The following is a 24,617-nucleotide window of genomic DNA, read 5'->3' as shown; positions in this document are numbered from 1 at the left end:
CCGCATTCCGCACTCACAAAGTATCTGATCTCCATACAAACTTTCAACCCCTTTCTCACCACCTTGGGGGATGATTTTCAAAAATGCTTGAATTATTTTTCATGTTTTTTAATTTATTACCTTTTTTCCAAAAAGTTAAAGTTCCTAGCTTAAAATTAAATTTACACCCCAAGACGAATTTTCATCCCTAAGGGGGCTATTAGGGATTCAATTTCCAAAAACGTTGCAATTACTTTTTTTTTGTAATTGGCTATTATGTCTTTCTAAGAAGTTTCAAAGCATTTGTAATGGATTCAAACTTTGAACCCCATTTTAACCCTGTTAGGGGATGAATTTTACAAATCACTGAATCACTTTTATTGTCTTCTAATAATATCCCCAAATACAAAGATTCAAATCCCGCGCTCGAAAAAATGTTTGATATCCATACAAACTTTCAACCCCTTTTTCACCACCATAGGGATGAATTTTCAAAAACGCAGAAATTAGTTTTCTTGTATTTTAATATAATACCTTATTACAAAGTTTCAAGTTCCTAGCTTCAAGTAAAATTTGCACCTGAAGACGAACTTTCATCCCCTTTTTAACCCCCTTAGGGATTGAATTTCCAAGAACGTTGCAATTACTTTTTTTTGTAATCGGCTATTATGCCTTTCTAAGAATTTTCAAAGCATTTGTAATGGATTTAAACTTTGAAACCAATTTTAACCCTGTTAGGGGATGAATTTTACAAAACGCTGAAATTACTTTTATTGTCTTCTAATAGTATCCCCAAATACAAAGATTCAAGTCCCGCGCTCGAAAAAATGTTTGATATCCATACAAACTTTCAACTCCTTTTTCACCACCTTAGGGGATGAATTTTCAAAAACGCTAAAATGAGTTTTCTTGTAATTTAATTTAATACCTTTTTACAAAGTTTCAAGTTGCCTGGCTGAAGTGGCGGGAAGTCACTGGCGTTACCTGTGATCGGAGGATGCCCGTGAAGCTTAAGGGCCTAGTCTATAAGAGCATAATAAGACCGGTTCTGACCTATGGGAGTGAAACATGGGCTATGACGCAGAGCCATGTCCGATCTGTCCAAGTCGCCGAAATGAAGATGCTCCGGTGGATGTGCGGGGTAACGAGGCTCGATAAGATACGCAACGAGTACGTTCGCGGTAGCCTCGGAGTACGTGATATTGCCGATAAGCTACAAGAGAGCCGACTGAGATGGTTTGGGCACGTAAAAAGAAGACCTCCTGATTACATCGGGAATGTTGCTATGGATCTGAACATTGTCGGCTCCAGAGGAAGAGGAAGACCGAAGATGAGATGGGCGGACACCATAGCAAAAGACATGAGGGCCTGCGACGTTTCAGTAGACGACACGTCCGATCGCGCGAAGTGGAGAGAAAAGACCAGAAAAGCAGACCCCACAATCAGATGGGAATAATAATGCTGAGGAGAGAGAGAGACCTTTTTACAAAGTTTCAAGTTCCTAGCTTAAAATAAAATTTGCACCCTAAGACGAACTTTCATCCCTCTTTTAACCGGCTTAGGGGTAGAATTTCCATAAACGTTGCAATTACTTTCTTTGTAATCATCTATTACGCCTTTCTAAGAAGTTTCAAAGCATTTGTAATAGATTCAAACTTTCAACCCCTTTTTCACCACGTTGGGGGATGAATTTTCTAAAACGCTGAAATTAGTTTTCTTGTATTTTAATAATATATCTTTTTACGAAGTTTCAAATTCCTAGCTTAAAAGGAAACTTTAACCCCATACAAACTTTCATCCCCTTTTTAACCCCCTTAGGGGTTGAATTTCTCAAACTCGCTTCTTATCTCTTGTACACTTTATAAATGCAATCTGGTGTGCAAATTTCAACTTTCTGGCTTTTAGAGTTTCGGCTCTGCGTTGATGAATCAGTCAGTCAGTCAGGACACTTGCATTTATATATATAGATGTAGATAAAGTGTACTGGTTTAGTTTAGTCAGGGGTTTATTTAATTTTATACTACATCGGTTCGGGAAGGCTCTCTACTTAATTAAGAAATGGATAAAACAGTTCCATTTTATCTGGGTACATTTTGGCCTTACTTGCCAAATAATCTGCTGCAAAATTTCTCGTTATCAGCTAGATTTTCTCAGATATATTAAAATATCTTACGTTTGGAGTTTAAATATACATCCTAAATTTTACAGATTCGTTAATATAAACATCGATTTTGGTATCAAGAGTTGCCGAACTGGAGGGGCAATAAATACGTCTAAAGCGGATAAATAATGCTCATGAAACAAAAAGAGAGGCCGGCACAGCTCAGTCGTAAAGTATTTAATTGATATAATTGGCGTTTGGGCTGCCATTAGCGGGGCCTTCCAGTGCCCAGGCCGTTTCACAAAACGCATTTTTTCAACGCTCTTACAAACGAAATCTACTTGTGCCTTTTTACACGACTGCCTTTCAGAGATGTTCATTTATTCAGGAAAACCCCTTTTAACAATTCGGACGCGAAAGACAAAAGTATAAATGCGGCCTTTTTAAACAATCTGCCTGCTATAAAAAATACCCTTAATATTAGAATATAAAAATCCGTATTAAAAGTTCTCATGAGGTGTACTATCCCAAAACTTTCAATTTGAAAATAGAAATGTTTCACACTTAAATTCCCCTTAAAGTTCCAAAAAGCTGTTTACCTTTTAGGATAACACTCTTGGGAACAAGTTTTAAATACAATTTTATAAACTATATAGTTACGACTAGTTTCATCCCACAATATTACTATCGTATTTGTAGATGAGGGCATTACTTTACTTAAATGTACCTACATTGTATAAAATAAAGGCTATCTGTAAACGATAGCCGTTTTCACGAGTAAGGTAAAAACCGAGAATTTTGTGGAGAAAGTAATAAAAGTATTCAATTGATTGCGGTGTGAGACTGGGCACGGGCGAGGGCAATTCGGGCGGCCAGGCCCCACGTGCAATACAGATGAAAAATGGCCACTAAATCACGGCCTGCGTTTGGAGGAGGCGATTTCCTGCTCAACTACAACGAAATAAGCTGCCCGGACGTCCCGGGAGTGTTCACTAACCATACTATTCGTAACAGTGCTGTTATTATTTATTGTGCTTCTTTATTAAATTGCGTCTTCATACTATAACATAAACAGAATATCGGCTTAGTTGGATATAAAGTTTACACAGGTCGCAGGTTTACTAAGGTCGATGGCACAAAACCAAACCGTGTGTCACCTGACAGCTGTCTTTTAAAAACTTCGCAAAATTTTATTGCAATTTTCATAGTTCACTACTGGCTGAGTGACTCATATAGTTACAAAAGAGACCGATATGTACACTTAGATCACTTAGTAGACGGAGTCTGGGAGACGTGCTCATTTGTTGTGTTTTTTTTTTGTGTGTCGGGCAAATAGATTTTGTTTGAGTTAGGTAATTTATTGGTGTACCATCACAATTTTCTGTCAGTTTAAATTACTCTCTACGGCCATTACAGTTCATTAACCACGTGCGTGCAAGATACAATTATCTTGTGCTGATGTACTACATTGCAACAGTAATGAAGCTGTAACGCTGTCCAATTACGTTAATACTTAATTTGATCGTGTCTTGCAGTTACGTACCCATTAACCTTTATGAATGTGTGTAACATATAGATACGCCAAAATTGGATGGTAAGGGGAGAGCACATCAGGCTGAAAAGTAACGAAAAGGTGGACACGGAAATGAAACAGTCTATGAAGATAAGTTGTTATTGCTGCTTCCAATGAATGTCACTCTAGCTAGGGACGGTGTCCACGGTGTCCATTCAGAAACCCTTGCGGCCCGAGTCACTGGCCGCAAGGACACTGACCCCCAAAACTATCAAATTACAGCAACACTAACTTCACATGATTGTTATCCTAAGCCGCCACTCATAACATAAAGCAAAGTATAACATAGTTGAGAAAACATTTTACGCGAACACTTAAATTTTCGTCTTTATACTCAACTGCAACAAAAGCAAACAGCAGTGAAAATAATTCGTCCATAGGTTGTTAAGAGTCTACAACAAAACTTGTAAGTTACTCCTCAAGGTGCATTGTCTGAGCACCGAGGTCGGAGTGCGTGCTGGCTAATTAGCACTAGACCTAACAAGCATTTTCTCGTTGTTTTTCTTTGAAAGGATTACGCTTTAAAGCGACTTAGGCTGCGGCTGTCGGTAAATCTCACCGTTATTATGTAGCACCATAAAACTGAATAGGGAAGTAGCAGTGACGTATTCAGAAACGGATAATCAATAATCATTTAATTTCAATTCAATATGATTATCATTTCGTCACGTTCTGACACATGTAACTACTTTAGCTTTGAACACAAGCTAAACGCACGCCTTCATTGCATTTTTGGTATCACATACGTCAAATAGGAACATTAAGGTCCTAAATACATGGAACTCGATGTAAATGAAAAATTTTTATGTCTCCCGGCGCTGTAGTCGTCCCGGCGAGAATTAAACCGTGCAACTGAAAAGGTTTAGCATGAATGAAAGCCGTTACACGTTTACAATGGAACAACATCAGAAAGTATCTTTTACGTAAATGTTTAGTCTGTACCTTTGTTTCACGCGTTGAAAAACCAGACGTTACTTTCTTTAAAAGGTAACAACCGGGTTTGCATTTTTTATACTACGTGGATTAGATATACCTGCTTGTATATGTAATATTAGAAGATTACACCTTTTAACACGCAACTGCTTAAGTATAGAGAATAATACAGGTACATATGCGGAATCTGTAAAGCCGTTTATGAAACAGAAAATTGTAAACAAATTGAATCGGAAATAATAAGCGTAAAACGTAAATTGCAGAGATAAATGGAGCGGAACACGACAAGAAATGTCGGAAAGGAAATCAACATCTGCCTTCGTAAAAACTACGAACATGGTAAAAGCGCCTTACGAGTAGACAAGAACTAAATACTAAATCTAGTTCACCAATATGGCGGTTCGAAGTTTGATACAGGTAAGCGAAACCGCCTTTTCATATAAACATATTTAGTCCTAGAGTATAGGAGTATCTTGGGCCCACTGATTATCAGCGAAAAAACATACAATCAAATTTATTATCGGCTATATGAGAGCTTCAAATTCTCGACGAAATAGTCTAAAATATTGCTATCAGTAATCAACACTAGGTACCCGATTGACCATAACCTGACTATAGGCGGCACATGATAGCGGTATCTACTACGTGATGTCATAAGGTCACACAACTCGCTAGACGCCTAAACAAGAAGCATGCACACACACACATATAGGCAAGTGATTACGTAGACGTCTGCACCGCGTCTGTACAGGAAATGGCCCGCAGATGAGCTGTGACAGTCGAATGCGAATAAACGTAAATATACCGTGTTTCCATACATTGACTAATTTCCGTGTCCCGGATTGAGCGGGTAAGGGAAACGTGTATGTATAAGTAGACCAAGTAACCACTGCTGTATTTATAGCGTCAAATAAGATTGTGCCCATTTTATACAGGTTGGATTATTTAAATGAGGCACTGAGAGCAGCTACCTGAACCCGTGCTAGCAGCTACGCCAAAATGTTCTTAGGAGACCATCCCTACCTTTTTAATTAACAATTATTGACATTTACAGTCTAAGCCCATTTTGGCGTAACAGCGCGGGATCTGATAGCTGCTCTAAATGCCCCATTTAAAAAATCACTCTGTAGGTATATCTGATTAATTTACGTGTGTCGAATTAAGAGATCTTTGAGAAAGCTATATTTTAGAAAAAAAAACCATTAGCGACTTTTTGACTGTACCTAAAGGTTTTAATTTAATAGATTTATTTAAAGATATTTCTATAAACAATTAATGCGAACACACGCGAATAAGAAACGCTTATAGTAATTAATCCTAAAAACTAAAATATTCGCCTAGTGTGATTGCGTAACAATAAGTAAACCAGATTTATCGTTTTTCATATTATGAAGCCAGCGCGTGTATTGTCTTTGGTAGACAGACAGACACATTATTACGACTACTACTGTAACCAGTCTTAGGTAGATGGCTTGTCAGAGTAAGAAATGGAACCAGAGGGCAAATTTTATGAAAAATGTATTTTCCTTGGAAACTGACGCATGAATAATGCGCTAGCACCTCCGAAATATGTGGTGAAACACAAAAATATGTGAAGTCACGGAGCTGCGCGAGTCGCCTTAACTAATACCGAGATTTAACAATTAAAATAACATTTATTCATGATTGTAAGGTTGTTTTTGTGACTCTGTAGAAGTATATTAAACTTTATAATATGGCCACAATTAGAAATGGAGTTTCCCATTTCATTGTAACAAATGAAGGCCTTCTCAAACGCAAAAATAAATATCGTTGTATAGCTATTAATTAAATATTACAACTTGTTTTAAATGATGTTCAATTGTTCGTCGTTAATCGTATAGCCTTATAGCCATTTTGACATACGAGTATATTTCTACTTAAATATAAGTCTGTGGAAGATCCACGTGGAATATAAACGCCCATGCACTACAAAAAAAGGAGGTTCCCGATTCGGTTGGATATTTTTTGTGTACCTACTAGAGGTGTGCGCCGATGGCAAAATCATCGGCGGCGGCGTCCGATGATTTTTTGACCGGCGGCGGCGGCGTGATCGGCGTGAAATCGGCGTGGCATAATTTTTGATACTGCATGAGAACGTGGCTGTAGAAACTCTACATTAAAGCCTTCTGAGTATTTACTAGGCTATCCAAAGCATATTATGTGTGTTTTCTAAATTATTGCCGAAAATTATATCCCGGCATGTCACTTGGCAACCATTTATTACCAATACCTATCTATTGGTTACCAACGGTATGTTTAAATATTAAATTAAAAAGGATACTTTAAAACGCTACATTTCAGGCAGTATTTTTACTTACTTTTAAGCGAAATACAAATAAAACACAAAAAAATCTTTAAGTTGCCTTAAATCTATATTGACTTTTCCCAGCCGCTGTCGCCTCACTTAGGATTTGTTACGATACGATATAATGATGAATACTTTACATTTGTCTGAACTGAAGTTTAACAGAAAACTATGTAAGACTAAAGATATCGTCGTTTTCGAAAGTAAACTTATCTGGCCGGTTGATTCGCTCAACAGAATGTCTTTGGAGTGTCCCGTTTTATAGAATATTAAGGTCTACTTTGTTTTCTTTACTCCTAGCTTAGTGAAGATATTTGGTGATTTAAGTTCCTATAAGTAGGTATCATTGTTTAGGTATAGCTTATTACGAAGCTTTAACCTGACTTTTATAATTTTGATTGAAATATATATTACTAAGTAAAAGAAGCTGATAATAACCATAAAATGACTAAGAATTGATCGTGTGTATTTTTAAATGAAATTGTATATTATGTGATAAATAAATCAAATCATATCTATCATATGATGACATTGATGTCTTGTTGATGACTCTCATGCGTGTCACCAGAATCATACGAGAAATCATAAAATACGCAATTACAGCTTGCTGGAGATTCTAAGAAGAAAATAGCATGTTTATGTCCTAGGATATGAACCTGCTATTTTCTTGACATTAGTTCACTGATTAAATTGACAATAAAGAGACTATTGATGTAAAACAAAATGCGTTCTACAAAAAAGCTGTGCGATAAAATATCAAATAACAACCTGAGATCCAGAAACAAGATCTTGTTTAAATTAACGCTAAATCGTTATCACAGCTAACACCGCAACAACAAAAATTATGCTAATATGCTTCACTGGCAAATAATAAGCGAAAAAGCATAAGGATCTTTAAATTATACCTCTGACACTATCTACTCACTACGCAACATGGAATAAGACACGATAGGTATCAAAATCTCCCACGCCGATTATACGCCGGTCAAATTTATCGGCGGCGGCGGCGTGGAAAAATCGTCGGCGGCGGCGGCGCGGCGGCGCGGCGCACATGTCTAGTACCTACGCGGTACTTTGGCTCTTGTCCCGCCTTGTAGGCCTCGTCAACAGATTTCCAATTAATCTTTTTTTATTGAACAGGTTGAATAGGCTATTAATTCATATCCCATTGTATATTTGGTTCCAAAGATGTTGTCAGCATATTGTTTTAGTTATTTGTTACCTACTTAATATTATTTGGTTAATTAAGCACTCTATTGTTTCTTGAATATTGTTAATAATATGGGTGTATAAGCCTAAGCCAAAAAATCCAGTGATATGATTGGGAAGTCTCAAACTACATGCTATGAAAAGAGCAATGCATCTGTGTAGTGTTTTTAAAACAAACATTATCCCCTTACAGGTAGTTTAAACAGACTCATTCGATTGGACAATCTGTGTGCAGAAATATGTATAGGTACATATTATTATTGATCGCCATCGCCAATAAAACATATAATCATGTAAGCAAAAAATCGCGTGTCCAGCAACCGAGCAGACATCGTTTATTATTATTCCCCGCGTTTATCAAGTTAAACGGTTGCCTCGAGTGGTCGACGGGTTCTTAGAAAGCGGGGTAGTGGGCTACCCTGTACCGCTACCCATTAGCCTGCCAACTCTACCTGGCCCTGGCCTGGCCTGGGTTATCGGACAACGTACGAGTCGAGCGCTCAAGTGTACTAGCGTACCTGTAGCTTCGCCGTATAAATATTAAAAATCACAGCAAGCAGACCGCATGACCAATGGCTATAATTGAAGTTTAATAACTAGACTAGTAATGCCCGCAAATTCGCACGCGTGGGATTCGGTCTGTTGTTTTCCAATGCGTGGATTTCAAATAATAATGCAGCCTACTTATATTAATCCCACGGCAATTAGGTCTTAAGCTTTCCACGTGCCAAATTTAATCAATATCTGTTTGTTTTGTGTATTTAATTAGACAAATTAACAAACAGATAAGTAAGTACCTCTACCTACTTCATATTTTCTTTACACGTCTTGTCTTAGCTTTAGTTTTGACTGATTTAGTTTAGTAAGATATTGCTGATGCCGGTCTCTTAGTTTCTAAATTATACAGAACCGTAGTAAAAACCATCAAGCCTTCTTTAATATATATACGTTATGACTTATGACTTGCCGGTATAGTCCACAAAATTTAACCTATCGAGTATATCACAGTGATAGACCACTGTATTCACTTGAACCTATTAAATTATTACGAATATTCGGCTCGCTCGCAGCATTCTATACAATGGGAATAACACTTTTAGATGGTGTTCACAACATTAACCAACCGCTTTGCTTTTGTGAACCACTTAATGACGTAATCGCCTTACATTAACGGATATCTAGGGATCTCGGGATCAAGTAATATTGGAAATGTGCTCGCAATAGAGGCTAAAATATTTAGTGAATGTAGATAAGTTGCAGTTACCGTCAATCAGCCTTATCTCGCTCGCCACATCAAAGACAAAAGCGCCATCACCATTAATAAGGAGCTATATTTCACGGGTCATTTCTAAATAACTTTGTTTCTGTTAGTAACGGATGTGATTAACTATTTCCCATTGATTTCATGCTCTTTTTAGGTGTATTGTTTTTGTATATGCATGTTTTTTAGCATAATTATATCTAAATTACCTAGGAATATTTGTTCCAAGGGCATGCGATTATGTTCATCATTAGATATAATGACGTTTTATTCACGACGCTCTCCTGTGTTTATTTGTCACGTAATTCCCTAATGGCTTTATGCTGTTTTCAAATGTACATACATATGTAGATGTACCTACATGTCGTAGGTAATTCTGGTAATTTTAAAAAATCCTAGCTGCATTTTCATAAAACTTGCTGCTTTATCGGGTAATGAGGGTATTGGATATCATATATGCGTGTTCCCGATCGTTTAAGACTCTAATTAGTAGTTAATTGTTTTAAATAAGATTAATCAAGATTTACCACAAAAAAGCTTAAAATAATTGCTATTTTTGCTGTTTCATTAGAGCTTTCATCTTCGCTCTTTGGGAGGAAAGTTATGAGAGGCTCGGTCTGCGTAAGTGGCGTTGACAGCCCCTCGCCTCGCCGACGCAGCGATAAAGACTCAATCACCTGCCCCTGACAGCGGATGACTTCGCAGTGTAGATGTCCCTCCACTAGATAGACAGGAACTCGGGGAAGCCGACAGGATCAAAAATCCGCTTGTCCTGCACGATGGCCGCGGTAACCATTCATATGCTCGTGTTCTTCCTTCACTACATCTCGATCGCGAAGCGTAAATTTGTTTGCGTCTGAGTATTCAAATCGAGTTTCAAGAACAGTATAAAGTGGCGCTATTTGAACGGTGCGGCCAGCAGCGGCGCGGGGTTCGTTACCAAAACGGTAAGTGCAAGTTGTCTTATTTGCTCTATCTTGTGATCAGGGACAGGAACCGGTTACCTTAACCGGGGTTTTTCATAAGGTTATTTTAGAGGTGTTTATAAAAACCCCTACCATAACGGTAACCGTTTAATAAGGTAACACTTTGATTCGGTAACCATATCAGATCGAGTTAACCTCTGTTACCGGTAACCGAAATAAAACCCAGTCTATTCAGTTACCTCATTATGAGGTTTTTGACCAGTTCAAACGATTGTAATCTTTACGCACACTTAAATTCAACTTATTATTGAATAACCGAGGTTGGCATGGGCGGTCTATGAAGCCTCCAGCACAAACAAGTTTTTTTGCCGTTCCTTTGTTTATCTTTATACCTACCTGTGTGGTGTGTTCTTATTATAAATATTATTACATATATTATAAATAAAATTGTTGAAATAAATAAAGTAAATAAAATAACTAAAATAATTAAAATAAATAAAGTGAATAAATTAAATAAGTTAAATAAATTAGATTAATTAAATAAATTATATAAATTAAATAAATTAAATAAATTAAATAAATTAAATAAATTAAATAAATTAAATAAATTAAATAAATTAAATAAATTAAATAAATTAAATAAATTAAATAAATTAAATAAATTAAATAAATTAAATAAATTAAATAAATTAAATAAATTAAATAAATTAAATAAATTAAATAAATTAAATAAATTAAATAAATTAAATAAATTAAATAAATTAAATAAATTAAATAAATTAAATAAATTAAATAAATTAAATAAATTAAATAAATTAAATAAATTAAATAAATTAAATAAATTAAATAAATTAAATAAATTAAATAAATTAAATAAATTAAATAAATTAAATAAATTAAATAAATTAAATACATTAAATAAATTAAATAAATTAAATAAATTAAATAAATTAAATAAATTAAATAAATTAAATAAATTAATTAAATTGAAATTATTAACTGAATAAAATTAATAAAATAATTAAATAAAAAAAATAACGAAAATACACAAAATAAAATAAATAAATTAAATAAAATCAACAACATATAAATAAAATAAACTATTTTTTTAGTATTTTTTTAGTTCTGACGGCACATCACTAAAACTACTTTAAATGTAGCAAACCAGTAAGCAACCGATAATAAAGGTTACCATAACTGAATGAAAACCAGTTAAAAACCCTTAACAAAAACCCTATCGCGATAGGGTTTTGAGATTAACTCGGTTAAAGGTTAGGGTTACCGTTTCAATAAGCTTACCATTACAATCAGGTAACAGTATGATAGGGTTACCGAATGATAAGGTAACCGAATCGATTGGGTTACCGAATTGATAGGATTAAGCGTAAAGAGGGGTTTTCCGGTCCTTGCTTGTGATAAATAGCGATCTGCGCACCGCATCCGCACACCAAACACCCTCCCCGTGTATCAACCATTTTTATTAACAATATTTATCATCCATTATTATGCAAGGAGTGCGCTTTACTGATAAGACTCTATTACTTCTTTCGGAGGCTGCTTCTCACAGATTGAGCGGCTTCAAAATTGAAATCGCCCGATAATAATAACATCTCTTTAAAAGGGTATTGGAATTTCTAATAAAATATATTTTCCTTTTGTGTTTCTATAGTCGATATTGATTGAACGGAGAACGATTCTGATTTTGGCGACGGATTTTGACATAATTTTAGTTTACTTACGAAGAAGATTTTTTTACGATTTCGTACGATGATGGAGAATGGAGATGCAAGGGGAAGTTATGAACTAAGTAACTAATATACTATACTACATAATTATATTAAACAATAAATCCAGAGTTTTAAATCATCTTGTTGAATTGTAAATAAATGACTAAGTACTATATAGAGGATTATGTAAGCGTGTCCCAAGAATTTAACTTTTGATGACTGAAACTTCAGCTGTGCAATAAAGCTTTGACGACTTCCTGGAAGTGTCGTGAATCGTGAATAACAAAAGCTACTTAACTTGGTGCTCGAAAATTTTGGAGGTGTTTTTTTAACGCCTTTCATATTTTGCGCTGAGTGTTTAAGGTGGTGTGTGAGGCGCGCGCACTGTCGGCGGCCGGCGGCTGCGGGCGAGGCGCGCGGGGTCTCATCCTTGCCACTCGCCACTTGGCGCCCTCGCGCCGCTCAGTCAGCGCCTGATCGCGGGGGGACCAGCGTCGCTCCGCCCGGCACTCGCGAGCCACGGGTTCGCTAACCTTCCCCATACACCGCATCTTACGTGATACATCAACAGCTACATTTTTTAAAACAAAAATAAAAAACAATCACCGCCTTGTTCAGTGAACTCTACCGAGACCGGCTTCGAACCCGATTTGTGATTGTTTGAACTGACAGTGCGCGTGTTGTGCTTTTCCTATCGATAACATAACCTGTATGAATTCAAGGGCATAGAAGTTTCTGATTAGTCGGTTTTTTGGAACCAGTGCTGCAAATAAGCCGTTCGAGCGAGTTTAGCCTCCGTGTGCCTACTTGTAAAATATAAGTGGGCGTATTCGAAAGTTTGAAAATCGATTGGGGTGACGTGCGTGCGTGGGATTGAGTTTATGTAATCTTTGTTTACCTTGGGAATATGCACTGGGCTGACTAGGCTAGGTGTCCACCTATTCCTTGTGCCGTGCGTGCCCGCTGCGGACTTTCGTCGTTCAGCGTAAAGTAACGGGTAAGCTCCTTCTTTTTCTTTTAGCTTGGTATAATTTTTACGAAACACTAGATTTGCTGCTTCAAAATACCTTGCTGTAAATCGACGGAACATTATTATTAGTTCGCTATTTTATAGAAAATTAAATATTCGTAGGTGTGCAAAATATCTTTGAAGGCTCTCGAAGAACGCCATGAATATTTATAGCTATTGTTTAATATCTAGGTAGACGGAGGCAAAATGCTAATGTAAGTATTCTAAGTAGTGTTTAAGAAGTACGACATAGTACTTAGTACGACGAAATATATGCTACGGGTACTTCCTCCAATATTTGATGTACCTATATATTAGGTATAAAATAATAAAACTACTGTAATCTGTATCAGTTTAATGTAATCTGATTTTGGCAACAAACATTTGCATATGAAGGACGTCTATGCTGCCCACAGGTGAGCGGGGGAACGATACCCCGGCGTGGGCAGGGAACATGAAAGTACCTATCATGTTGGCTAATAATATGACGAGAGCATTGATGGACCCTTTCAATGGAAGAAGCTTGCGAAATGCGTCTTCAGAAGAACAGCAGCAGTCGTCTATGATGACAATTTTAGAACCTAAAGATAAAAAATCTGATTGTGCTAGTAAAGTAAGAAACGATCATAGTAAAGTATGATGTAAATGCCATCGAAAGAGATAGGTATATCTAAAAACTACTTAAATAGAAAACTGATTCTAACGGAAACTATGCATCATGTAAAATCCTGAATCTTAAAATAGGTTTACACTAGCAGGAGTTGACGTCGGCCTTTGTCACAACGCAGAGATTCACACTATGCTGAATAAATGAGTTCGGAGAGCTTTGATATGCTAATGCAACTGGAAATCAAAGTGATCTTTAGTACGGCTGTGATTAGGTTTACAGTAAATATGCTATATACAAAGCGGGTATTACAAACATCTCCAATATAATTTCCTTTGTTACACACCGTTATTACCAAGAAGATGAAGCTGAAACACGAAAGATCAAGATATTATTAAAATACTCAAATAATAGAAACAGGTTTACTAAAATACAAGAGGGATGTTACAGGTTTTGAAGTATTCAAATGCGTAGCGTGTACCTAATTTGTGTGAGCAGACCGCTCGCCAATGGGCAGATTTTATAAAGCGAAACCGGTTTAAAAGGAACGTGAGAACTGTATGCTTTCGATTCAGAACAGATCACTTTTTCTCGATTTATATTCATATCCAAAAGAAGATACATATTGGGTACACGTCCTTCGAATTTATATCGATAGAAGCTAGAAAATCCATGTCCAAAGATTTGTTGATAAGAAATGCACAAAGCTAGTAGCTGACTTGTGAAGTACGGAAGCGGCTTTTTCTTTCAGACAGTCAGTCCATATTTCATGAGCAGCAGCCGAGTTACAATGGCGTCGCGATGAGGTCGACGGACGGGCGCAGTCCGTCAGCTTTTTATAAGCCCTATATATGCTGCTGATACATACGTTGTTTCATAAATTCATGGTTCCACCTAGGATATGACTCCACTAGTGAGTGTAATATCATTTACTAGGACCCGATGGAGAACTAAGTAGTTCTACACTTTGATTTTATGAAAATCGATCGATAAACAAACAGTTTATAGAAACAGTTTCCTTAAATAGGAAGATACTGATACTTGGGGTACCTCCAGCCAGCTGATCCTGCAGCAAGGACTAGAAAGAAGACACTACTTTTCGAGGCTGCCACATGCTAATTGTGTCGAAAACTGTAGTGGGTACGTATCTTATATCTACAGCTATTGGCAGCACCATTACTCAATTGAAGACGCGACAATAATCGATGGTGACAATAGACAAAAGGGAAGGAGGTCTTTGGTTATCATTTGGAAATGTTTGGAAACAATAGGTTTACATATCAATAGAGAGATAGTTTATAGGAATTTATAGATTCCCATTGAGTAACTTAATAAGCATAACGTTTGTATGTACTTTATTGAAACTTGGTATTTTTACATGGGTATATTTTGGATAAATAAGTATGCTTCGTCTTTGAACTGGTGCAATCCTACCTCAGGTTAGATTAGACAACGAAAACCAAAAGGTTTCATATCGGTATAAAGATTAGTTACTTTAAAGGCTTCTGTAATAGATTTAAGCTAACAGACGGCTCGTATTTTGGCAAGACTCGTTTTAACGGTCGGTTGCCCGCTATAGTGGCGTTGCGGTTTCCACACGGGGGCTTCCCATTATAAAGCAATGTTATCCGTAGCTTTATCCAGTCAAATAAGATACACTCGTAGGATATGGGCAAAGGTCTTAATTGAACATAAGTAACTATACCTACTACTGGTTTTATTACCCTAATCGTTCATGATTTTTACAGACATAGTTTATTTTGGGCAGTTAAAATACGCCGGGTTAAGTGCTTTTCATCTCAAGATAGATACTACGATACGAGCGAAACCGAAATAGCTCTCGAGAGCATCATTATACCCAAGGGAAATTAAAACGAATTACGTATGCACGTCAATCTGTTATGTCTGTTTTTACCAATGCATGTAAATTATGAACCTACTCGTGCTTATTTAGAAATATCAGAATGTGGAATTTTGAAGCGAATCATACTAACTTTGCAATGCCTCGCTTTTGTGTTTTGCCTCGTAGAGAGGCGAAACACGTGTCGAGTATTGTTCTTTTGGTGGTGGTTTGTTATATTTATTTGCGGTGGATTATTATTCTTGCGGTGGGAGGGTGGGAACATTAATTGCATGTAAAAATACACAAGTAAGTATAACAGGTAAAAATATAAGTATAAATTAGATTTTGCTCAACTGTGGTGATATTTTCTCGATTAGGGACCTTTCTCTCACTAAAGACTTATCTCATTAAAAAAAAGTATAAGGGGTTAGCACATATTAGCACGTTATCTTTTCGCGGATTAGCAAAGTAATATTTTTGGTTTTAATTAATATAGATTTCCGCAAAGTAACGCCTGATTCTATTCACTAACTTTGCAATGCTTTAAATAGAAGTACCGCGTTCTTATTTGTAAACAATCGCTGCCGGCTGCTGACGTTATGAGATCTGAGTACTTGCGTTGAGTCAGACTCGTACGTACCTACCGTGGCTCTACCTAGAGTGATGGCATCGTCTGGAATATCCTACTTGTAGTACTATATACAGTATTACTATTGTATTCGTACTATACTAACCTTGTAAGTAATTGTATGTGTGAGTGTGATGATCAACGCAAGGTGGCAAACGCTGGAAGACAGCTACTGGCACAAAATGAGAGACCAGAAGCGGATTAGAATAGGCTAATGAAGAACTTACACGCTGTGATGCTGCTAATAAATACGAAGATACTCGTAAAATTTAATTATGAAATGGAATGTTTGATATCTTTGACGTGACAACTGAATTAATTCAAGTCCGTACCACGTCAGCAGCATAAATATATATTTATTCATAAAATATTTTATTTCGTCGATCAATTCGATCGTCTAACGAAGATCTGACTTCCAATGGTCCTGTGAAGATGTCGTCGGCAAGTGTTGCCGAGCCGTTGCTAATGTGCGCCGAATGCAAAGACTACTAACGTCCCACATTACCGCCCCCAAGGGCCAGCGCATGGCGGTATAGGTACTTCCTGCTCTATATATGACGAAGTTAGATTAACCGAGGGACCTTTTACAGCGGCCTTGCAATAAAATGCGACGTGGTTTATTTCTTATAAGTACAAGTTTTAATTCTAGGACAGATAAAGGTCCTTCGGGAATATCATCTCATGAATTTCGAGAAAGAAGACTATCGCGATATAGGCTGGGCTGAGGCTTGAATTCACCAACCAAATTTCATCAAATTTAACGAAACCATAATTCCATGGAAAATATTCAACCTAAATATTAGGTAATAACGAAGTAGGTACCGAAATTTAACAAAATCAATGTGAAGCTGTTGAAGTGTTGAGGTTACCCTAATATGTTAACCAAACTTTATTAAAGCAGTAAATAAAACGATAAATAACTTAAGCTTGTGCATCATGTTGACAATCAACAACGTCCACAAAAGGATTAAGTGATTTGTTATACAAGAGTCGTCGGACGATAATAAACGAAATCAATAGTTTTGGGGTGACCACCCCACTATGTGCGGTTCAATGGGGTAGAGGGGTCGAAATTAGATTTACACAAATCGACCAGATTTTGCTCAACTGTGGTGATATTTTCTCGATTAGGGACCTTTCTCTCACTAAAGATTATTGATTTAATCTCACAATCAACTAAATAACTAAACACAAAAAAACACTTCAAAAGTTCAGAGTAGGTAAGCAAACTTGATTTAACTTTTTTATATAAGTAACCCCAAGCTTAAGACGAAGAAATTAAATGCATCTTTTCGGTGTGATGACAGCTCGTTACGATCACATGTTCATTTTCATGAAATGTCCGCAAATTGACATTTTTAAGTAAAAGCTGGTTAGCTTTATCATACAAATGAAAATTACAACCTATTGAAATGAAATAGTTCATATTCCAGGCAGCAGTGTTATGTACACAGTTAATTTAGATTATTACTGTTTAACTAGTTGTTTCATAAATAGTTATGACATACGAGTAGGGTACCTAAGTCGCACGACCGGCAATTTCTACGTCCGGACTCCGGGCTCGGTCCCTGTAAGCACATAATACATTTAGTTATACTCGTATACGTATTTATTCCCCATTTAAAATAACGTTTCTAGACATAATTCTCACAGCAGTCACAGCTAGAACATAAAGTAACAAAAAGGCCCGATTTCACTAAAAGTTAAGATAGGATTAATCTTAGATAGCCACAAACTTAACTAGAATGGATTAATTTTGATTAATAAAGTACATATATTGTACTGGAGTAGAATTGTTTGACTGGCAACTTTAAGGTACTTTTGTACCATTTTTATGTTTATTTTGCAAGCGTTACTAAACAACTGAACGTACAAATACAGCACTATATAAGCTCCATAAGTTACGAGATAAAACGATGACCGCCGCTTGCCAAATCTCATTATTTATGGCTCAAAGGGTCTCTCTTCCGCTATCTTCGTAAAGGAACCTTTCACCTTGCCAGGTATTTTGTACCTCGCAGTTTTTAAGATTGAGGAAACATCTATTCTGTAAAAATGAAAATACTGGAGGAAGCTTTTTTCAGTCGGTAAATAATACAAACTCCTTTCCCTTCCTTTTCCTTTAAAAACACATAATAAAGTATATAAATGAAATTATTAGCGTAAAGAAAGCCCCATTAGGATACACAGACACGTCAGAGTGATAGCTGATAGCTAATGAGTTAGCCAACATAATAACATAAAATAAAACTTGCAATAAAAAGACATATGCTAGACACACCTATAAAGTCGCTTGATATTCTTAGCCCAACCTTTAAACCTCCTCTCTAATGGATTCCTGATGTGTAGTTGCAATATCTATTAAGTAGGGACTAATAATTATCTGATATTACGTCTGATCCCATTTCTAATGAAACCCCTTGACAAAATGGCAGTCGTCGAAGTGATCCAAGTTTGCTACATAACACTGGAAATGGAATAACTTGCTAAGGTAGGTACTCTCTCAAATTATAAATCCACCATCATTGGGTTAAAAAGCATTAAATTCAACCGATATTTTATGTAGTAGCATACTTTTCGCTTTAATACTGCTTTCAATTGAAACTTCTCATTAATAAATTTACGACGTAATGGCAATTAACTGTGCGCTAATCCTTAAAATGCAGCTAATTTGGCAGGTCTAGGCTCTTGCGTCAGTTTAAGTTCAGAAGGTCAATTATATTTAATTGACTTAGGTCAGGACTAGCCAGGTTATATCGAGCACTGGGATCGAGGTTGAAATAATTGCTTTAATAATAAGATACATTAACTAGTCGCACAAACATTCATTAAAATGGCCCCGTAGACAACATGCCAATCGCTAACGCTCCGTCGCGAACGGAACACAACTATCACTGTCACACTACATAACATGGAAGAGTGATAGAGAGACGTGTATAGCGATTCGATGGCGAAGCGCAAGCGATTGTCACCTTGGCTAGGCCGCCTGCGCAGATGTAACGGTCCTGTCCAATTCGACCATTCAGTAGACTTTGGTTCAAGATTCAAAATTTTAACCTTTAATCGAGTCCTTAATCAAGTTATTAATAAAAAGGTGACAGTAAGGAGATGCGTTAAAAATCGTTAAATCACTCCCAACCACTGGACATTGTTTAATATGTCGCCCACCTTCTAACGGTTACAGTTTTTAGGGTTCCGTACCCAAAGGGTAAAACGGGACCCTATTACTAAGACTTCGCTGTCCGTCCGTCCGTCCGTCCGTCTGTCCGTCTGTCTGTCACCAGGCTGTATCTCACGAACCGTGATAGCTAGACAGTTGAAATTTTCACAGATGATGTATTTCTGTTGCCGCTATAACAACAAATACTAAAACCAGAATAAAATAAAGATTTAAGTGGGGCTCCCATACAGCAAACGTGATTTTTGACCAAAGTTAAGCAACGTCGGGCGTGGTCGGTACTTGGATGGGTGACCGTTTTCTTTTTGCATTTTTTTCCTTTTTTTTTGCTTTATGGTACGGAACCCTTCGTGCGCGAGTCCGACTCGCACTTGCCCGGTTTTTTTTTACTTATTATAGCGAATTTTTGAAAAACAAATATTAAACTTAAAAAAATTATAATACGTTTTGTTCCCATAGATCGCCACAATAATGGATGAAGTAAATGAAGTAATAGATGATTATACAGTTGCACTATAATTGTTATATTATAAATAATAGCAATTCAAATTAGCACATCTCCAGTAATAGGATTATTTGGACCGAGACATACCGGAACCGCGAAGCGCAGCCGAGCGCGCGGCTCAAGGTCGTGCACGCTAAATAATGATTCATAAACATAAGCATGCATAGATTAGACAAGCATAAGTAGCATAACTCATTATTTTTGAATAACAAAGAGATAAAAATATTTTCAGTTGACCTTCAGGAGCGTTACTGAAATTTGAACCTAAATTTCAGGTTTTTTATTTATCATGAACATCATGATGTACAGTCGCCATCAGATATATCGGAGCGGCCAAGGTGTTCACAATATCTGAACAAGCACTCTAACGCCCTGACAATAGATGCGTGCTCAGATATTTGTGAGCACCTTGGCCGCTCCGATATATATATCTGATGGCGATCCTGTACTTTATTCCACGATCGCATGCACAAACTTAATGCCCTATTCATACAAACAATGGCTAATCGATGCTATAATCCATTTCAATGTTCACCAAATTAACCTACACTTCCAGAGCTCCGATCCTGTATTTGGTGCATCCATGTCATGTTTGTATAATTAATATTCTGTATAATTGCTTGGTGACCCAATTGGCTATGAACGTTTCATCTGATACGAGTACAAGCGTATTTATGTCGGAGTTATGCCATCCAAACAGATCGATCCCGATTTCGCAATTACGATTCTTGATTTATAATTTTCAATAGTTTACTGTGTCGTATTCTGACTATCGTACCTACGTTAGGTACAACGTATCAACGCACAGTAGGTTGACTATCAATCAGATGATAGAGCCGAAAAGTGGTAGACCACTTTCTTGGCTGACAATTAAAATATCTATTTTATACATGTCCACATTTTCGACTGATCACACCTCATCAAGCTATATTTTTATGGGATAAGTATAATAGGTACAGTAGGTCCTTTAACTTCGGGACTAAACTGTATGGAAATTGCTCTTATAATGCGGTCCCCAACCTTTATCTATTTTCACAGAAATGCATCTGATTCATCGATAACTAGATTCAATCAATGTAGCGTGACGCAGTAACGGGCAACGTTAACGTAGAATTAGTGGATAAAATAGCTGTTATTCGTATTTATGTTTGCTTACGCTTACAACAAGTCGTTATCACGATCGTATTTAGTGTACTCGTCAGGCACGTCACTTAAATCCAGATTGATATTAATATGTGGACCTAATCTAAATCTAAAACCTTATAATATAAGTAGTTTCTCAATAGTTGCATTGTTTATCGTAATTGCATTGTTTATGTAAGTAGGTACTAGGTACGTAAACCTGTATGTAGGTAACACTCCAGTAACCAGTTACTACGATCATAATAATACCTATAGTTTGTGTACTTTGTGTAAAAAAACGATCTGTTGATGTCACCGAAGAATGTCAGTCCATGTTTGCTTATTGTGATATACGACTAGGTATTTACATATGCCTAAGTAGTTTTCTGCCAAATTTAGCGATGTGGTGGCTATGCCAAAAATACGATGCTAAAGCTATAAAAAAAAAGTGAAATAATAACTACCTCAGAATAATCCAGTGCAAGATGATCAGTTGCGTGACTACGGTCTATTGCAGCGAGATTTCTCCTAGACCTTATAAAAACAAACCAGTTTGAAATCTGTTTTATTGTTCTTTACGTATACCTTCCAAATTGCATCCAATGAACCCTCGGTTGACTGGTGAAAATTGTGCAATTTAGAATTGCTTAAAATTGACAACTTTCTGAATGATTCACACAATCAGAACGTGCGATAATCAAACTGTTGAGAGCGACATTTTTCGAATATGGTGTGAAGACTGAAGGCGTTTAGAAAGTGAAAGGTGCATGCATCAAATTCGGGCCGAGTGCGTATCGCGAGCGCATCACACCCGACTAACCATTGTAAGTGTGATCTATGATCACTCAGTACGTCTTGCGATTTCAAAGGTCAAATTGCACTTGAAATAATTCATAGTTGGGACATAATGTTAAAAAGCTAAAGCATGTCCGTCCAGCGATTCGATAATTGAATATGTTAACAGTTGACTGCTGTCTGTTAAAAAATATTTGCGTCATTGACTGACAATGATGACATGCTTTATTCACAACTAGCGTTTGTTTTTGTCATCATCTTTATGTAGATAAGATGACATAATTATGTCATCATAAAAACAATATTTGCAGCAAGTTGCAAGCTGGCTTTGTATGTCTTTTATATTTACGCATCATCTATCACACTCTGCAGCCTATCCCTTATTACTCGGTCTTTGTAACTATACTAGTTTACTGACGGCATTTATGCTCAACAGACATACTTTACTTACAAGCAATCAGTTTGGTTTCACAAAGGGCCGTTCCACGACCGATGCTGCTTCGGTACTTATTAAACATATTTATGATATTTGGGAAAATTCTTGTGATGCAATTGGCATATTTTGTGATCTTTCTAAAGCATTTGATTGTGTGGATCATGGAACGCTCATTTTGAAATTAGAACACTATGGTCTGTCAGTAAATGCCCTAAACTTTATGTCTTCTTACCTTAGCAACAGAACACAAACAGTTGTTGTAAACAAAACCCGGTCTAGCGGTACTGTAGTCCAATTAGGAGTGCCACAAGGTTCTATTTTGGGTCCATTCCTGTTTTTGGTTTATATAAATGATTTGCCATGTGTAGTAGAAAATCTTTGTGAAATTGTTCTTTTTGCTGATGACACATCATTACTTTTTAAGGTTGATCGTAAATCTACCGATTACAGTGTAATTAACAGCACACTCGTTAATGTACTAAACTGGTTTACTATGAACAATTTGCTTCTTAATGCTAAGAAAACTAAATGCATTCGATTTTCTTTGCCGAATGTTAAACCAGTCGATACTAAGATACTTTTCAATAATGAATGCTTAGAGATGGTAGATAAAGCACTGTTTCTTGGTTTAACATTGGACAAAAATCTACAATGGAGTCCTCATATAAGAACACTAGCAAACAAATTAAGTTCGGCCGCTTACGCTGTGAGGAGAATTAGACAATTGACTAATGTTGAGACAGCTCGCCTTGTTTATTATAGTTATTTTCATAGTGTAATGTCATATGGTATTCTGGTTTGGGGCAAAGCAGCTGACATACAGACTATATTTGTCTTACAAAAGAGAGCCATTCGTTCTATATATAATTTAAGGGTGCGTGAATCATTAAGAGAACTTTTTAAAGAAATTAATATTTTAACTGTAGCTTCCCAATACATATATGATAGTATTATTTATGTTGTTAAGAATCTAGACTCCTTCACTAAGAATTCTGATGTCCATAACTATAATACTAGAAATAAAAATAAGCTTGCTATCAGAAAGTTTCGTGTTCGTAAAGTACAGAAGTCATTCGTTGGGCAATGCATTCATTTTTATAACAAGTTACCTGAGGATGCTTTAAGATTACCCTTTCCAGCTCTTAAGAATTACTTAAAAAAGTCATTGATGTTGAAGGCTTATTACAGAGTCGAGGACTACTTGACAGACAAACATGCATGGTCCAAACCAGAAACTGTAATAACGACAAGTAGTAATTAAAAATATTGTATTATGTGTAGAGTTAAAGGTGACTCAGCTCAGGTAAGAAAGCACATCAAATTGTATGAAAGCATCTCATAACAATCAGTCAGATTCATATAATATGTATTCTCATTTCTTTTATTGATTTTAATTTCTTTTCCTTTTGTAAGATTTGATATGTTTTCTGAAAGAGCTACGTATTTGTGATTTCATGTACATATATGTTTATTTTTTATATCAAATTCTATAAAGTTATGTACTCACTGAGTATAATTGCATGAATTCTATAGTAATTTAAATTGTATTTTTCTTAATTACTCGTAATGCATGTTAATTATAAGATGTAATAATGTTTTGAAAAAATGTGTCCCGCCGAGTTTGTTGCCGGTCCCATATTGGGATACCCTCCTCCAATTGAGGGGGGATTTAAATCTTCTCGGGGCAGAGGTGTATGGTTGGAGCCGGTAAAGGTTTATTTGACGTTCATAAGCGCATTGTAATATGCCTACTTGAATAAACTATTTTTTATCTTTTATCTCTTTATCATAACAAAATGAAATAACCGCCGGTTTAGTTTTGCTACGAATCTGTTTGGAAAGGCACTGTTGCTTTGTTGTCATGGATAAATGGCTGAATTGGAGCAGCGACGTTCAGTACGGCGCGTATTAGGTATCGATCTGGCGAGCGACTCAGCTGCGCCGCCCCACATTTCACGCTTGTCGACAATCGCAACACGCTCGCTTACCCGTTCTGCTACGTGGCCGATCTCGTTTACGGATCATAAGAATCATAACATTCGATACAATTAGGACGTGTATTTGATAGGTTTTGTTATGGTAGTAAATCAATATGAGGGAACAATCACCCCCCCTATTACGGTTTAGTAGGACCATAGTGAGATGTATAATGCTGTGCTGATATTATTTGGAACTTTGGGTAGATATACACCTACAATTTTCATTGTCATCACAATTATACCTATCCTTGCGGGATGTGAATATATCAATTGCATCACTTTCTTCGTACCTAATTAGGTAGTAGTTGAGTGAGAGCAGACAGTAGTCTACTCTAACAAAAGAGCCTTATACCTAATCCTTGTATTTTTTAGGGTTCCGTACCCAAAGGGTAAAACGGGACCCTATTACTAAGACTTCGCTGTCCGTCCGTCCGTCCGTCCGTCCGTCCGTCCGTCCGTCCGTCCGTCCGTCCGTCCGTC

At 36.6% G+C, this 24,617-nt stretch overlaps 2 protein-coding genes across 2 annotated transcripts in view; both read left to right on the top strand.

Moving 5' to 3' along the window:
• Window positions 1-19,213, top strand: part of LOC134663837 (NADH dehydrogenase (ubiquinone) complex I, assembly factor 6) — a 127,156-nt gene extending 107,943 nt beyond the window's left edge. Inside the window, exon 6 of the mRNA XM_063520350.1 lies at window positions 19,203-19,213. The gene's annotated coding sequence lies outside the window, so the exon portion shown is untranslated. The remainder of the gene's footprint in view (window positions 1-19,202) is intronic.
• Window positions 12,469-24,617, top strand: part of LOC134663839 (uncharacterized) — a 193,814-nt gene continuing 181,665 nt past the window's right edge. Inside the window, exon 1 of the mRNA XM_063520354.1 lies at window positions 12,469-13,032. The gene's annotated coding sequence lies outside the window, so the exon portion shown is untranslated. The remainder of the gene's footprint in view (window positions 13,033-24,617) is intronic.

The sequence above is a fragment of the Cydia fagiglandana genome, chromosome 4, assembly GCF_963556715.1.
Source record: "Cydia fagiglandana chromosome 4, ilCydFagi1.1, whole genome shotgun sequence".
NCBI classification, from domain to species: Eukaryota; Metazoa; Arthropoda; class Insecta; order Lepidoptera; family Tortricidae; genus Cydia; species Cydia fagiglandana.
This window is presented reverse-complemented; position numbering and strand designations above follow the sequence as displayed.